Source organism: Micropterus salmoides, unplaced genomic scaffold (genome assembly GCF_014851395.1).
Source record: "Micropterus salmoides isolate LMB-PRFRI ecotype aquatic unplaced genomic scaffold, ASM1485139v1 Ms_hic_scaffold_311, whole genome shotgun sequence".
NCBI lineage: Eukaryota > Metazoa > Chordata > Actinopteri > Centrarchiformes > Centrarchidae > Micropterus > Micropterus salmoides.
This window is the reverse complement of record NW_024042385.1, coordinates 18847-30736: the sequence shown is the minus strand read 5'-3', so window position 1 is coordinate 30736 and position 11890 is coordinate 18847. Positions and strand designations below refer to the sequence as shown.

General features: G+C 40.8%; 1 long non-coding RNA gene across 1 annotated transcript; it reads right to left on the bottom strand.

Moving 5' to 3' along the window:
• Positions 1-217: 217 nt before the first annotated feature.
• On the bottom strand, positions 218-2836 carry LOC119884045. The gene is made up of 2 exons (XR_005440915.1): positions 2534-2836; positions 218-555 (listed from the first exon to the last, which is right to left on the bottom strand). It is a non-coding gene; the product is annotated as an uncharacterized LOC119884045 (long non-coding RNA).
• Positions 2837-11890: the final 9054 nt, after the last annotated feature.

The window sequence follows — 11890 nt, the reverse complement described above, 5'->3', positions numbered from 1 at the left end:
TTACCTGTTACTTGTCACAATGCATCTCCAACACTATGCTTCCTGTGCTATTCAGCCTGGGGAAATGGGGCATTGGAGTGATGACAAGGAGAAAGAATCATTCGCAGGTACTGAATCTGTCTTAGCACACTCCTGCACCTATTTAAAGTAGGCCTCTTTCAACTCCGAAACCCAAATGGAGAGAAAACACATTAGCAAAATAGGCAGAAAGCAGAGGCACAAAAGGCAAATGATTTATTATAGCTTTCAGCAGAAATACCTGCGGAGGAGTGCAGGCCCTCAGGTGCTTTTCTGGCAGAGTATAGAGGAGGATAAGAGAGTCAGTGCTGAGAGATGCGATGGAATGAGGAGCCATGGAGTCTTTGGCAGTATGTAGGCAGAGAAGATGTTGGTACCTCTTGCAGGTGGGGATTTCAGAGAGGGCTGAGGGAAGGGTCCTCCAGCCCCTGAACGGTAACTAGAAAGCATTTTTGCCTGAGGGATCTCAGTTGTTTTCTCAAACATCATCCCGCAGACTGGTGGATTTTGCGCTCGTCTTCATTTGCTGATTACTGTCTTGAAAATACAAAAAAAAAAACAACTTCACAACTGTGGTGAAGAAAAAGATAAAGAAATACCGAGTAATGCCTCTTTCTTTCACAAGTCTATACAGCAGTCCTACCAGTTGTAACTGAACGTATGAACCAGTGGCACTGGCTTAAGAGCACACATTCCTCACAATGTGAAAAAACTGTGGAAACAAACTGTGTTGACCAACAACTCTTAAGTCATTATAGAGTTAGAAACAAATATTTCAACCTCTTTTGCTACATTCCGAAACCACATTTTTGTTATAGTTCCTAAATATTGTGAAGAACACAGAGGCCATATTCAAAAAGTTGTTTTCTATGATTTTTTTAATAATACATATATTTTAATAATAATATATTTTTAATAAGAGTTTGTTGTTACTAAGCGCACCTCTAAAAACTAACTAAACTAAGTCTTAGCTCGATACTTGTCCACTGATTGGTTGATGCAATTCCATGTTACAGACTCAAATAATCACATCTGCTCAAGATTCTTGTGCTTCCCTCACAAAAGGCAGCTGTGTCATAATAGTAGTATTTTTTGCATTTAAACTTCTGAAAAACATAGCTAGCTAAGAGAGGATGGGTTAGGAGTCTTTGTATCTCTGTCATAGCGTTAGGTTGTTTTCTTCCAGAGCTTCTGCCCTTTCACAACTTCATTGTTTCTACCAAGGCCATAGGCATGAAGTGAACATTGGGGGGACCAAATCTCAATCCTAATCCTCAAACTCTCACTCGCCGTCTGTCTTTTTACTTTGAATGTGCCAGTGTACAGCTTGTACACTCACTACTTTTCACTTAGGGATGTACTCACTTTTATTGCCAGACATTAGACATTAATGGCTCTGTGATGCAATATTTTGAGGGGACAGCAAATTTACACTTACACATAGAAGCTGTATACTCACTACTTTACATTTTAGCGAAGTGTCATTTCTTCAGGGTTGTCACATGAAAAGATATAATCAAATATTTACAAAAATGTGAGGGGTGTACTCACTTTTGGGAAATACTGTGTATATATCAACTCGTTGTACTCGTTGTACAACAACTAGGCTTACCATGCTCTGTTTTCCATTGCAGATAGTACCCCCTCAGTGTAGCTAGTAAATGTAAATGCTCCGTACTTGTATAGCGCCTTTCTAGTCTTTTTGACCACTCAAAGCGCTTTTACACTACATCTGCATTCACCAGTCACACACATTCATACACTGAGCCTAAGTGCTCAAACAGAAACTAACATTCACACTCACTCATACACTGGCGGAATAGCCGCCAGGGGCAATTCGGGGTTCAGTATCTTGCCCAAGGACACTTCGACACGCAACCAGGGGGAGCCAAGGATTGAACCGCCGACCTTCCGATTAACGGCAAACCCGCTCTATCTCCTGAGCCACAGCCGCCCCAAGTCAATAAACAACCGCCCTAGTCGTCATAGCAACACCGCACATAACTGCCGCGACGTAATGTTCAACACAACACACCCGTGACCCACACACACCAGCTGTCTCTTGATTTAAGTTAGTGTTTCAACATTACTCAGAATGTAAAGACAGAATAGTCTTTTTTTTTTTTAGCAAATCTTGTTTTCCTCTGCTATTGTTGCATGAGTCATCTGCTGCGTTGGCTGCAGTGGTCTGTGCGACTGAGGGACCAGAGGGCCCTGTGAGGGCCACAACCAAATTCAAACCATGTAAAAACCGCAGAAATATCTTGTCAATAATCAATACCCACTACTCTATTTTTCACAATCTTTGCTCATATTCCAAATTAAGAAATCATGAGTAAACAACCAGACCAGACATATATATTAGGGTGCCACACAATCTAATGGTCTTTTTTTTTTTTTTTTTTTCCAGGTCCCACCTGTCAATGCATCAAAGCGCAGTAATAACATTATGCTTTATTGTCACAAATGTCACATAACAAAATAGCTATTTAATGTCAGTCGAGTGACTGCTTACCTGACAACCAACTTGCTCATTCTCCAGCGCTGGCAGGAAGTCCGCCTGCCCAATGAACGAAAGACTGTGAGGACCCATGTGAAAGGTGAATAAATACTTCATTCCTGCTCCACAGCCAAGAGGCCGAGCTATCACTTGACAAATGAACGACTCACAGTTGTAAGTCGCAAACTAATCAATTCTGTTTCCTGTGCTGACAGAGTCCATGCAGCTGCAGCGTGAAAAGTGAACGTAAGAGTCCAAGACCATTCATGCATGCAAATGAAGCAATTATTGACTGAGACTACTCGTTCCACTCGAGTATAAAAAAGATTAGTTCAAATGAACGAAACGTTCATTGACCAACACAACACTATGAAAAAAAGTACCAAGTACTATTTTTCCCCGATGGAAAACCAAAAAAGGCGAGTAGAGTCGAGGTGAGTCGAGCAGGTACCATGCAGTGGAAAAGGGCATAAGATGATCAAATTACTTATCACAATTCCACAACTGTCACTCAAGCAATGCAACCCTATTTATCTGTGTCAAGTCAAGTACGCTGGCGTCACTGGCTTTTGAATCAGACAGACAATCAACAGGGGAAATAATAAAACAAACTCATCAATAACAGAAATACTGTGGTGTGTTTGAGTGAGAGAGTATTGTTTTACAATTTAGTTTATCCTGGTTTCAATTAAGATGGCTCAGTTGAGATGTTGTTACCCTGTACCCTTGTCTTGATCAGTACACCATTTCACCCAAATGTGTTTTTTTCCACCCCATTTTTCCGCCATTTTTCACTTGTGGTAATGGTGATGGGATGAAGAGAATACTGAAGATCTGGATGTGATGAAGAGCGGACTTCTGATGAGCTCAAACTGGATGTGATGAATTGAAGGTGACACTGAACTGAGAGGGATATATATAGAGAGAGAGAGAGACACACACAGGACAGAGAGAGAGAGTGAATAAATGAATGAATGAAGCATAAACGTAATCTTCCTACACTTACCCTGGGCTTCATTTGTGATGTCTGCAGTTGTGTCTGTGTATTTTCTCAATGTAAATCCTAGATGGTTTCCAACACTCCTGATGAAAATAAACATGACTTTGATTGCTTGTTGTCCTCTCATGTAGTAAATAAGATTCAGGATCTCCCTTCCTTTTGTGTAATGCATTTGCTCATTCATAGGATCCTACATTAACATCCACTCTCAGTATTCATTTTCACACACGTCTCAGCAGTGTCAAGTCCTACTTTAACTCTAAAAATGTTATTGGCAACTTCAAGCAAAAGCAAATATTTAACTAAAACTTAAAAATAATTTTCCACCTCACTAAGAGGACCACACACACATACTCACAGACACACACTCAACACATACGCATACATGCCTCCTCTCTCCCTCGCACACTCTCATTCTCACACACACACACACACACACACACACACACACACAGTTCTGCTTTCTTTTTAAGCCACATCCTGAATTTCCTTCCTCAGGGGAGAAGATTTACACTGTGGTCGTCCTTCAGGTACACCATAAGAGCTCTGCATTAAAGCTTCTACGCTTATAAACCCCAGATTTTTTACTTGGTTTACAGCAAAATGGATACAGTGGAAAGAAAGGAAAATTGGAAGTATGAAATTATATTAGTACCTTTACAGACATTTCTAACTTGCATCTACAGTGCAGAGCCTAGATTGTGTTCTTACATACTGTATTCTTTGGATGGCCTCCACTGGGTTCTTAGGTGAGGTTAATGGGGGCTTGAGGAGGGCAGCAAAGGTGAAGGCACTAGAGGAATCAGTGGAGGGGGTTAATCTAAACACAGCACAAGATCCAGGTTATCAATACTCACTAGGCCTCCTTCATTGTGGCTTGAGTCAGCTGTGTAAGCAAAAGTTATGAAGTGAAAAATTGTGGTGCATAGCTTTGGTTGGTACCTATGTCCAAAGAATTTCTGGTAATGTGAACAGTTTACTGCTTTGACCTGCAGAAATGTCTGAACATAGGGTAAAGCTTAGGACATACTAAACAATATTGCTTCATATTGTAAAAATGTTTTTCCATTTATTATGTGGGTTGCATCATGGTTTTAAAATTTGTAAGATTTCAAAATTCAATTAAATTCAATTTTGGCACCAATTCACAACAACAGTTATCTCATAGTGCTTTTCATATAGAGCAGGTCTAGACCGTACTCACCCATCTATATATATATATATATATATATATATATAGGAAAAACTTCCATTTAAGAGGCAGAAACCTCGAGCAGAACCATGGCTCAGGGTGGGCGGCCATCTGCCTGGACTGGAAGGTGAGGGAGAGAGAGACGAGATACCATAAAGGTGGAGAGAGGGATGGCGGCGAGGGGAGCAGCCTACACAATATCCACGCAAAAGTACAGACAGTAAAAGGTAATATTGGTACAGACTGAATGAATAATGGTACAGATATTTATAGTAATGTTAATGATAATAATTGTAATTTTAATGATAATAATAAAATAATAATAACAATTTGTAAACGGGCACAAAGGAGGACTCGGCCAAAATTGATAATCAAGCAAAGATCAACATGTTACATTGATAACAGTTGAATTTTATTTATGAGTGGAAAACTATTGGTAAAGAGTGGTTGCAGTCTATATTTCTACAGTGTAGATCTTATAAAAGAGGCTATAAATTCACTACATCACACAAATATAAAAATGAAACCCAAATAACAAACTTAAAAATACATGCAATGTTATTAAGATGAGCCACCTGTTATACTTCACCTCCTCCAAGATACCAAGATAACTTGAATAACCACTATCAGGAAATCTTTAAAGTTAAAATGTTATGTTAACAGTTTTCCTAAAAGCCAAATTAAAAATCATTACACGAAACACAGTGTTCAAAAAAATAAAATCTCCTTCTAACCAACTATAAAACAATTCATAAATAAAAACAGTCAAGTATTCAATAAAAGTGAGCTTAAAATAATAAAAACAGGTATGTTAGTGAGTTAATAACTGAGGCTAGGCAAAGCAGCAGCATGGATACAAAAACAGCAGTTAGTGTTTGTCCCTATACAGTTTCATAAACAAAAGAGAACAACAAAACTGGTACTCTACTTAAGAAAAAGTACCTTGGTTGTTCACAAAACTTACGAATCTCTGCAAACGTGTACATGCTTCACAGGCCATTTCTTCCAGAGACCACACAGATACAGCACGGACCACACAGAGCGTCAATCTAGGATAGCAGTATAGGTACTCACAAACTTAGCGCACTACATAACCAAGAATTACACTGGAAAGTATACAGGTGTTACATACCTCGAACAACGGAACAGAGCAGCGGTACACAACCACACTATGCAGCAGCAACAGCGGAAAGAGGAAGCCCGGAGCTGACCTGATCTATTTCCGGATTGCTAAAGTGGTGACTTACGTGACATTGTGAAACTTAACCTGCCAGTTACAAATAGGACTAGTAATTATAATTACTATACATACTTTTGCGCTGCCAAAATATCATGCTGTGTTGAAGAAGACTAGCGACTGAGACCATAAACTCATTAGGAAGTGTTTACTGAGGTAATAAATCAGCTGAGAAGAAGCCACATTTTCTCATAGACTTCTATACAATCAGGGTCGCCCCCTGCTGGCTGATAGAGAGAATGCAGGTTTGAGGCTTCACTTTTCAAACCTGGAGGTTCCTGCTTGGTGAAGACACAAAGCTGCTTCCAGGTTTCACAAATCAGACACATTAAATATCAGTAGTTTTGAAACGGACCAATCAAAGAACACGTAGATTCAGGTTGTCCTCACACAAAGGAGCAGGTGGAGGTGGAGGTGGAGCTACATACCGAGGCGCTGCTGGAGGCGCTCTCCTCTTTGTTGTGAGCGAGGAGCCCAGAGCCTTACGGCGGGACTTGGGAGACTTGGTCTGGGAGTCCTCATACTCCTCCGCCAGGACGAAGAAGTCGCTGAACCTGCAGGAGGAAGAAGTGATATCATCAGCCGCTGCAGTGATGTCACCCGTCATGTGTGTGTGAGAGTGCGTGCTTACCTCATCTTGTTGACTTTGTCACAGCTGGCCTGAACGGCCAGTTCAGAAGTGCTTTCAGGAGTTTGTACAGGCGTTACATGAACATCAACATTTAGCTGACGCTTTAGCTAGCTATATGTATACGTATAATAGCTATATAGGTCAGAGGTCACACGCCTCTGGAGCAACTAGGGGTTAAGTGTCCTGCTCAGGGACACATTGGTGGACATGCATGTGTCTTATCCACCAGGAGCATCAGTGTAAGTGACCACAGTGAGGAGTGTCAGCTGTCTGGTTCATCTTTGCACTGCAAAATACAAACACTCCAATTATGAGGATAACTATAAAAGAAAGCCAGCACTGCATGCTCATCGGTGCTCCCCACACAAGCCTGTCTTGATACAATACTCACATGCCAAAATGTTAAGAGTTACTGGTGGCTGTTCCTTCTGTCTATACTGACTCTATAACGCTTTCTTAATCTGACTCAACTGTAAGAGAATGAGGACAACATTTCTGTCTATTTTTCACTATCTTTGCATCATATTCCAAATTAAGAAATCATGAGTATACAACCAGACCAGCCATATATATAAGTTCATTAGAAACAGTTATGAGACTTCAGCAGTCTGACTTAGACAAGCCACAAAACATATCGTAAGTATTTTTAGAAGTTAGTCTTTGTGTGTTTAGTTGCTGAGCTGCAGCAGTGTGATACTTCCTAACAGTGAACCTACACAATGACCTAACAACAACATCAATTAAATTTTTTAACTAGACTGCTGAAGACTTATTTAGCTTCAACTTAACTTAACCTCCTAAAATCCTGTGTCCTCATATGGGGAATTTAGGTTTTGAGATCCATGCACTATATACTTCATTCTGCTCAACTTAGACCTATTGTCCTCATTTGTGGGCCCTCTAGGGTCACTTGCCAGCCATGTTCTGATGTCTGTTTCTTCTCTGTTACACATTGGGTACACATACTCATTTCAAAGACAATGCTACTAATATAAATACACACAGAATCAAAGCCCAGGTCTTGGGAGGTTTCGGAAACAATTTTCATGAAAGAAGAAGAGTGGATTTGTCCCTAATTTCTTACAATTTGGCCATGCCTATGAAGCGGATGCTAATAGCCAACAATAAACTTTTCACTGTACACATCATATTTTAGCATAGTTTTGAGATAGACTACAGAAAAACACAAACCTATCCTTTCATCTCTTTAAACCTGTCAGTTGCTGGAAGAGGCACTGGAGTTGGTTTTCCCGTAGTACATTTCATTACATTTACATTTCATATTACTTGTTGTTGATATTGACATTTCTGTGAGTACACTGAGTACTTACATTGCAGGTTCTGAAGACGTCAGTCATCCGCTAGCAGGTTCACTGGGAGGCCACGGGGGTCAGATGGCATCTCATGTGTATCTTGTGTTGTTTTTAGAGTGACAATCAAAAAATTATTATCATACAAATATTTTTACGGTACATCAAGCCATAAAGTGTAACAGTTCTACCAATGTAATTCTAAAATAATAATAATATTGATAGCAATAACAACAAATCCATCCAGCTGCAACTACCTAAAGACAAGTCAAATTTACACAAACTCAGTGACTCACACAATGGGTGAGAAATAGAAGCTCACTAGAACCTTAAACATGACAATAGAAGAGATTTGGAAGCCAGTGCAGTAGGGCTGGACCCGAATATTTAACGATTCCTTCATTGGGTTGGTATTCAGTTTTCAATTCGCACAAGCACCTACAGTTCTGTCCCTTCACAACCCTGCACACACACCAGCTTGCACCGCCCTTTTCAGTTTCTTTCTAGCTGTATCATACAGCGACAGACACATACAGGCTGCTATCTGTCCGCTTTCAACTTTCATTGTCAGCCGTATGTTTATTGCCCAAAAAACACAGCTCGCGTTTTAAACTTTTTCACCCATGTTTCTGTGGTAACAACCACCGGTGAGCTGCTTGTGGAGAAGGCCTATAGTACCTCTCTCTCTGTTTATATCTCTGCAACTGTCAGTAGACCGTATAGCGACCAATCATGGATGGAGCTGGGCTCTTGGAAAGATAGAAAAATAAAAAGTCATGTTCAGCACATAAAATCTGAGCGAAATTGAGGATTTTCTGTCTTGTGTTGTGTTCAGAGCAGCCCAAGAATTTAAAAATAAGCTTGTAAATGGCTTTTAAAGTGATCATGTACCGTAAAACTTACAAAAATACATGTAAATACACATGAGAAATTGCAATTGAAAGTAGATGGCTCTATCCTCCTAGTCATCACAAGACAATGTCATAATAAAATTTCACTATTGTAGTACAGAGGTCCCAATCTGTATTGACTGAACATTATGTGATCAACATTGTCACTATGGCAAAGGTAATCTTAAACTCACCTGAAGGTCATAAATCCTGAGGATCTCTGCAGGGCCTCTGCTCTTATGGCCTTCTGCCTGTACAGAGCAATCAGTTGTGGTGTGTATCTCTCAGGGTCGCAGTAGATTTGGTTGCATAGGTTCATCATTTGTAAAAATGAACTCAGCAAACACCTGTAAACACATAAATGTATGCAGATTAATGGTTTGCCAACTTTGGCCGTGACAGAAATTTCTTTAACCTAACTAAGAATTGAGTTAGCCAATCAAATATATTGTAAACTAAACTAATTGCATAATATTTAATCATTTAGCTTCTATCTGAAGCAACATTCCCACACCAACACAGACCCTGTGTTTTTTCTCAACAGTGCCATCTCTGGTCTGAATAGGGTTAAGACAGAATTTCAGTCAGGTACTAAATAGTTTAAGAACCATAAAGGAGTTATTCAACCATCTCATCATCTCAAGTTTATAACAGCCTTTAACAAAGCCTACAGTGATAAATGTTTACACTTAATGCTGTAATAGATCTACAGTTTTCTCGGTTTTTGATCACTGCCAATCATTCAGAATTTTAAATTGCTAAATATACATTATTAGGCGGCTGTGGCTCAGGAGGTAGAGCGGGTTGGCCGTTAATCGGAATCGGAATCGGAAGGTAGGCGGTTCAATCCCTGACTCCCCCTGTTTGCGTGTCGAAGTGTCCTTGGGCAAGATACTGAACCCCGAATTGCCCCTGGCGGCTGTTCCGCCAGTGTATGAATGAGTGTGAATGTTAGTTTCCGTTTGAGCACTTAGGCTCAGTGTATGAATGTGTGTGACTGGTGAATGCAGATGTAGTGTAAAAGCGCTTTGAGTGGTCGAAAAGACTAGAAAGGCGCTATACAAGTACAGAGCATTTACATTATTTTATAATACATTATAAAATCCCATCTACAGGTGCTTGTCATATAATTAGAATATCATCAAAAAGTTGTTCCATTCAAAAAGTGAAACTTGGATATTATATTCATTCATTACACACAGACTGATATATTTCAAATGTTTATTTCATTTAATTGTGATGATTTAAATGACAACTAATGAAAATCCCAAATTCAGTATCTCCGAAAATTAGAATATTACTTAAGACCAATACAAAAAAAGGATTCTTAGAAATGTAGGTGTAGCGGGGTTCTCTCCCAAACTCTCAATAATAAGAGAAAACACAGGCGTAGTCGAAAAATAGTGGCGTGATTTTTATTATGCCGGCCTCCAAAGTGCAAACAGTGGGAAAAAAACTTGCATAAAGAAAATGAAACAAAAATTAACTATTTGAAAAAAGAATTTATAACTTACTCAATAATAAAGTTACACAAAAACCCAACATACAATTCACTAGTTACCTCCTCTGTAACCAGGCCAAGACTGCCCTCACAGGCCAAAGCGGCGACTTTTAAAGACAGTAGCCCCTCCCACTAGGCTTAATCATTTACACCATATAATGAATAGATTTTACTACTTCAGAAAAGGATTTATATCTATTAAACTTCGATATATTTTCAACAATAATTATATCCAACATTTTTACTTCCCCTGGAACAGTTACTTAAATCACAAAAATTACTACAACCCAAAAACCATAATTTTGCAGTTCACATGACCATGAAAGCGCGCGAGAACATGCTATTTAAAAGACGGAAATGTTACACTCCCGTTTTGCCAAACTGAATGGAAAACAGAGCAGCTATGCATCTCGATACAAAGTAAGTGTTTGATGTTTGTTTAAATGTATGCTTAAAGAAGAGTAGAACTACCAAGTGTGCACCCTTGATCGCGCTACTTAAACAGTAGAAGAAATATGCATAATAGCGAGGTTTATGACCGGCTTAATTGAGGCTGTAAGGGAGCGGGGAGTGAGTGTGTATGTGTGTGTGTGAGTGCGTCCCGCACTCAGTGACGGAGCCGCTCCGTCACATCATCCCCCTCCTCCTGGAGGTTGGCGATGTGCGGCAACCGTGAAAGGTAATCGGCAACCACATTGGCCTGGCCTGACCTGTGTCGGATGGTGAACCTGAATGGCTGGAGTGAAAGGTACCATCGAGTAAGGCGGCTATTGTGGTCCTTCATTGAGTTGATCCAAGTGAGAGCTCGGTGGTCAGTTTCCAGATCAAACTCCCGTCCTAGCAGGTAGTAACGTAGGCTCTCCAGTGCCCACTTAATGGCCAAGCCCTCTTTTTCCACCGTAGAATACCGCGTCTCACGAGGCTGCAGTTTTCGGCTCAGGTACAAAATGGGGTGTTCATCGCCAGGGTCTCCTTGGGCCAAAACTGCTCCAAGACCGACTGCGGATGCATCCACCTGTACCAGAAATCTTCTGTTGAAATCTGGACTCTTGAGGACAGGGGAAGAGCACAGGCAGGCTTTCAGTGTACTGAAGGCGGTTTCACAGTCATCTGTCCAGGTTACTGGGTTCCTCTGGTCCTTCCTGGTAAGAGCGGTGAGGGGTGCGGTAATAGTTGCAAACTGAGACACAAATCGCCTGTACCAGCCTGCCAAACCCATGAAGGACCGTACTTCCTTCTTGGTGCGGGGACGAGGGCATTTCTGGATAGCTTCCACCTTATCCACTTGCGGACGCACCTCTCCTCGCCCTAGCTGGTAACCCAGGTACCGTGTCTCTTGCCGTGCCCATTCACATTTGGAGGGGTTGAGCGACAACCCCGCCTTCTTGATCATTCCCATTACCAATGACAGATGTTGGACATGCTCCTCCCATGTGTTGCTGAAGATCACCACATCATCGAGGTAAGCTGCGCTACAGTAGTCACAACCCTGCAGGACCCTGTCCATCAACCTCTGAAAGGTGGCTGGTGCTCCGTGCAGTCCAAATGGCATCACAGTGAAATGGAAAAGTCCAGCCGGTGTTTGGAATGCGGTATATGGCCGGCACGACT